Here is a 6,000-nt window from a genome sequence, read left to right as displayed (position 1 = left end):
TCTTCCAATAAATCGTCTTCCTGCTTGAACTTACATACAGCCTGCTTGGTGTTTTGTTCTAATGGATTCCGAACGGCACATAGCTGTAGTTCGGATCCCGGATCCTTGGTTAACTGAACCATCAGACGATGCGATCTGCAAGATGACTGACTAGAAACAGAGGAGTGTCGGGAGAGTGGACAGGGCGAGCAAGGGTCTCGTCACATTGGTTGGCAGCGGTGGGATTTGCTCTCCAGTTACCGGGACACTCCAAACCACCACAATCAATGACCAGCTATGCAGCATGCAGGAGAGCCACGCTGAAAGATTTACTTGAGAGCCTCAGAGGGACTGGTGGGACAAAGAACAAGGCCAGCCTGATCAGTGAGCTAGCCGAGATGGATCAGAGGGGTGGTGATGCAGGACCCCGGTCAGTTGAAGACTTGTTTCAGCAACGAGTTCGAGAGCGGTTGGCATTATATGGTGCTAACCCATCAGAGACCGCCATACAGAATGCCATTAGAGACATCCAGCTGCAGGATGAACGACAAGAGAAAGAACGAGAGCGACAAGAGAGAGAACGAGAGCGGCAGCATGAGCAGAGAATGGCAGAAATACAGCAATCGGAGAAAACGCCTAAAGATGCAGCGTCCCCATATGAGGAGGAGTTTCGCTGGAGGTTGCAGCAACACTTGGTCCAACAGGATGAGCCTGGATCAGAGGAAGCCATACTGGACTGGAGAGATTTCACTCGAAAGGAAATGTGGTATGAGGCTTTAGAGGATGTGCAGTGGAGGCGGAGAGAGAACCTTCCCAGCGAAGAACAGCGGTTCCAGGTATACGTTGCCCTGCGGTTACCTTTCCTAGGACAGCAACCCCGGGATGAGTGGGTGACGGAGCTAAGGAACCTGATTTGGAAGGAGATGTGGCTGGATGAAGCTTACCGGGCACTAAAGTGGTATGCCACCAGCTACAACCACTGGATGGCTGATGACAATATGCCGGAAGGTGAGGACTATAGTGGCCCGGGCTTGCTGTGGAAGGCCTTTGAGGAGAGGGACTTTGGATGTCCAGCAGAGTTTCGGCGCTGGGAAATCCAGGACACCAGGGAAGCCCTACTGGGTCTCCCCAAAGCGAATGACCTGGGGTCAGACCTGATTAATCTGGTCAGAATGGAGTGGGAACTGGAGCAGGACTACCAACGCCTGCTCTGCTCCATTCCACCCCCATCTACCCTGCAAGCAGAGCCGGAGTCCTGGGTGGCAGATCCAGACCCACAACCCTTCAGTTGGAGAGACAGTACAGACTGGGGGTACTGTGAAGACCCACCGATGGCAGGTGGAGATGGGACCGAGGTCTCTCTACCGGCCCTACAGGGAGGCTGGGCAGCCGGCCCAGGTCCCCAGCTACAGCAGGAGTTACCGGGAGCCGAAGGTGTCATCTTTCCTTCAGAGCAGCAGTGTACCTTCCAGGGAGAGGAGACAACTAATCCTTCTCCCCAACCACAGGGAGACAACAGCCCTGATCCCAATGGTGCAGATGGGACCGCAGTCTCTGCACCAGACCTACAGGGATGCTGGACGGCCGGTCCAGATCCCCAACCTGCCCCGCAGGAATACCAGGAGGAGGAGGTAGGCGATCCCTCCTCTCTACAGCAGACCCCCAACCAGGTCCTGGGGGTAGTATTCGCCAACCCCAACCCAGCGGAAGGGCTGGCAACAAAGCAGAGCGCTGCTGGCCTCTACCCTCAACTTACAAAGGATGGATTTCCTGAGAAGGTGGATGATACTACAATCTCCACTTGTTTACCCCAGGGATGCTGGGCAGTCGGCCCAGATCCCCAACAGCCTGAGGAAGTGAGCCCAGCCACCCTGTCCTCCCTCCAGCAGCTGAAAGGAATCCTGGGAGAAGGGCCAGTTCATGCTTCTCCCCCACAGAGGAGATGTTCTACAAGAGAGGCAGAGGTTGGCTGGGTGAGTGACGTTCTGTCCCGGACAATTTGTTTGGGGTACTTTGTGGGTGCAACAATTGAAGGACTGGAACTATGGACTAACTTCGAAGTAAACCCGGTTAGGGTCTCCTTCTGTGTTAGTCTCCTGCCGAAGGGGGAGAAATGTGACGAGAGTCACTTTGGGCATGGGGGTTGTGGACCCCAAATTCCTTTAGAGAGGTTGGGGGGGCACCATGCCCAGTCTTATGGGGCTCTCTTATGTTTAAATCACCCTGCATCTGTTATGGATGCAGGGTGACCAGGAGGGTGGTGAACACTGAAAAATGGTTTGGAATACTACAAATGGGTTGAATTGCTTCATATTTGTCAGCAAGGTCAATTGTTCCCTTGGCCATGAGGTTTCTGAGCAGGAAGTGCATTCCTATTATGGTCATCCCAGGAAGTTCTGAGGAGCCGGACTGTCTGGGGGTGGCTCCACATTCAACTATTGTCAGGTGGGCTAATGCTAATGACCGCACCTGTTGTCTGCTAAGGGAGGTATTGACACAGAGTAATGTGTATTCAGGGCTCGTTAGACAACCATTGTTCTGTGTCTGACTATTATGTACATTGATTTCCCCCTGGGGCTTCTGTCTCCTTGCATTGGTCAAAGTTATCTGACCAATCACTACTGACTCATTTTCAAGCCCTCATTTGCATTGGTCAAAGCTATCTGACCAATCCCTGTTGACTCATTTCAAGCCCTCATTTGCATGGATATTCCACTTTCTGTATAAAGTGTGCTGTGTTCTTCCAATAAATCGTCTTCCTGCTTGAACTTACATACAGCCTGCTTGGTGTTTTGTTCTAATGGATTCCGAACGGCACATAGCTGTAGTTCGGATCCCGGATCCTTGGTTGACTGAACCATCAGACGATGCGATCTGCAAGATGACTGACTAGAAACAGAGGAGTGTCGGGAGAGTGGACAGGGCGAGCAAGGGTCTCGTCACAAGTATGTTTTTGTGGATATCCCAGCAATAAAAAAAATAGGGCAAAACATAACATAGGGGAGTGAAGTTCCTCATTAACTTGTATGGGTAAAAAAGAAGTTCTTGCACCAGCAAAAGTCCATCAATGCAGGCACCAATAATGGCCACACGTCATTTTAAATTCATTTTTATTTTCCAATCGATGTGTCAGAACAATCGAATCTGCAAGCAATCGAATAGCCATATGTTCCCTCCTGATCATTTTAGCTCATTTTAGATTTGAGTCGATTGACCAGTGTGGAAAATTATTGATTGATTGATGCTGAGATGTTTTGTTCATGCATATGATCGTATTTTGAGTAGATTATGAGGCTACAAGGTGGAGACAGAGATGTGATCGAAAACCATAGGTGTGCGCAGCCTTTTGCATTAGGGTGTGCACCACAAAGGTCAACCACACATGCGTGTGTGTGTGTATGTATATGGTTTCAGTAGAGCAGTAGACATGTCAGTAGAGCAGAGGTTGTTGTCAGTAGGACAGTGGACATGTCAGTAGAGCAGAAGTTAGTGCCAGTAGGACAGTAGACATGTCAGTAGAGCAGAGATTGGTGCCAGTAGGACAGTAGACATGTCAGTAGAGCAGAGGTTGGTGTCAGTAGGACAGTGGACACGTCAGTAGGGCAGAGGTTGGTGTCAGTAGGACAGTGGACATATAAGTAGGGCAGAGGTTGGTGCCAGTAGGACAGTAGACATGTCAATAGAGCAGAGGTTGGTGCCAGTAGGACAGTGGACATGTCAGTAGAGCAGAAGTTAGTGCCAGTAGGACAGTAGACATGTCAGTAGAGCAGAGATTGGTACCAGTAGGACAGTGGACACGTCAGTAGGGCAGAGGTTGGTGTCAGTAGGACAGCGGACATATAAGTAGGGCAGAGGTTGGTGCCAGTAGGACAGTAGACATGTCAATAGAGCAGAGGTTGGTGCCAGTAGGACAGTAGACATGTCAGTAGGGCAGAGGTTGGTGTCAGTAGGACAGTGGGCACATCAGTAGGGCAGAGGTTGGTGTCAGTAGGACAGTGGACATATAAGTAGGGCAGAGGTTGTTGCCAGTAGGACAGCAGATGGTGTCAGTCAGTAGAGCAGTGGACATGTCAGTAGGGCAAAGGTTAGTATCAGTAGGACAGTAGATGGTGTCCATCAGTAGAGCATTGGACGTATCAGTAGAACAGAGGTTGGTGTCAGTAGGACAGTGAATGGTGTCAGTCAGTAGAGCAGTGGACATGTCAGAAGGGTGGGGGAGGGTGTCAGTAGGACAGAGATTAGTGTCAGTAGAGCAGTGATTGGTGTCAGAAGGGCAGTGAATGGTGTCAGTATTTTTTTTCTTATATTGTATTTGTATATTATTTTTTACAATTTTTTTGTTCAAAAATTTTTTTAGGAGCCCCGTTGGGGGGGGGGGGGGGAGCTTTCATGTCCCACTTTTGAGGCAGAGAAAGGGACTGAGGATAGAGAATAAAAAGTGAAATATAAATCAGCGCAACCAAATTTGAATAAAGTACTAAAATCAATACCAAAGAATGATTGCACTAAAAAGAACCATGTGTAAAAAAGCGGCTGCTAACACCAAATATGATTTCACTACATACACTAATCAAATTAATAACGAAACAGTGCTGCGCCACTTAAATAAATAATTCAAATCTAAATACAAATGTGCATATCAAAAAAGTGGTGATAAATATAAAATAGTGATACCATACAAATGTTATACAAAAGTGTAAATATAAAAATACAACATAAAAGTCCCACAACTCTGCAAAATGGACATGTGCAAATATGCTATACTCGTGCAAATGCAACATTTTTTTTTATTTTTTTTATTATTTTGTGTTATTTTATTTATTTTCCTTTATTTTCATTTTTCCTTATTAGCCCCGTTCACACAGAGCTGGTTCACACACCACTACCAGAAAGTCGCCCCGTGACTTGAAGAGACTTGTTTAGAGACTTGGAAGAGACTTGGAAGAGACTTGGAAGAGACTTGTGCACTACTTTGAAGAGACAGGCGACTTTGTCTGTGGGGAATGCCTGGCTAATCTCTTTCTTCTTCCTGGAAAGTCTGATAACAAGTCGTGTCAATTAAGATAAGGAGGCAACTCACATTGAAGTATATGGGACAGTCGGATCACAGGTCGCCTCAAAGTAGTACAGGACCCTTTTCTGAAGTCGGAGCAACTTCAGTAGTGCCAATTAAGACAGCACTGATTGATTAACATTGCTTTTGTTATGTCAAGCTACCTGGGGCAACACAAGTTGCCTCACAAGTCGCGCTAGTGTGAATGGGCTCTTAGGCGACCTGTGAGGCGACCTGGTCGCCTCACAGGTCGCCTTCCATAGGGAAGCTGCGGACCCGTTCTAATAGGAGCGACACAAGTCGCTCCGACTTAGAAAAAGGGTCCGGAGCTTCTTTGGGGCGACCAGGAGGCGACCGCCATAGACTTCAATGTTATGAAGTCTGTGGCGGCCGCTCCGAGGTCGCGGCGCGCTGCTCGCACCGCGACCTCGGAGGTCGCCCCTGGAAGTAGCGTCGCGTGTATGTGAACCGGCGCTTAGTATAAGTATAATCGTACTTATTTACACTGTGTACTCGGAGGTCGCCCCTGGAAGTAGCGTCGCCCCTATGTGAACGGGGACTTACTTTTTTATTTTTATTTGTTTTTATATATGGTAGTTATTATTTATTATTCTTTATTATAATCTATGTTGTGGTTTATTTATATTTGTCTAATTAGGGAGATTATTTTATTTAATCCTTTTAGATATTGTTCATATACAATTTACAGCGAGGTGCGGCATTTGGGATATTTAAGTGGCGCAGCACTGTTTTGTTATTAATTTGAGGATAAGATTCCCCAGTCCTTTTCTCTGCAGCCTCAGCTGCACTGCACAGTGAATGAATGGGAAGGGCTCTATGCTGTGCAGCTTCCTGTTCATTCACAAACTAAAGCATAACAAACACAGTTTACTACGTTTCAGTTATGAATGAATACAGAGCGTTATCGGTACCATGATTGATGGGTTGCTATCCTCTAGATTAGGGTG

Source organism: Pelophylax lessonae (genome assembly GCF_965119305.1).
Source record: "Pelophylax lessonae genome assembly, chromosome: 1".
NCBI classification, from domain to species: Eukaryota; Metazoa; Chordata; class Amphibia; order Anura; family Ranidae; genus Pelophylax; species Pelophylax lessonae.
Note: the sequence above shows the minus strand (reverse complement) of the source record.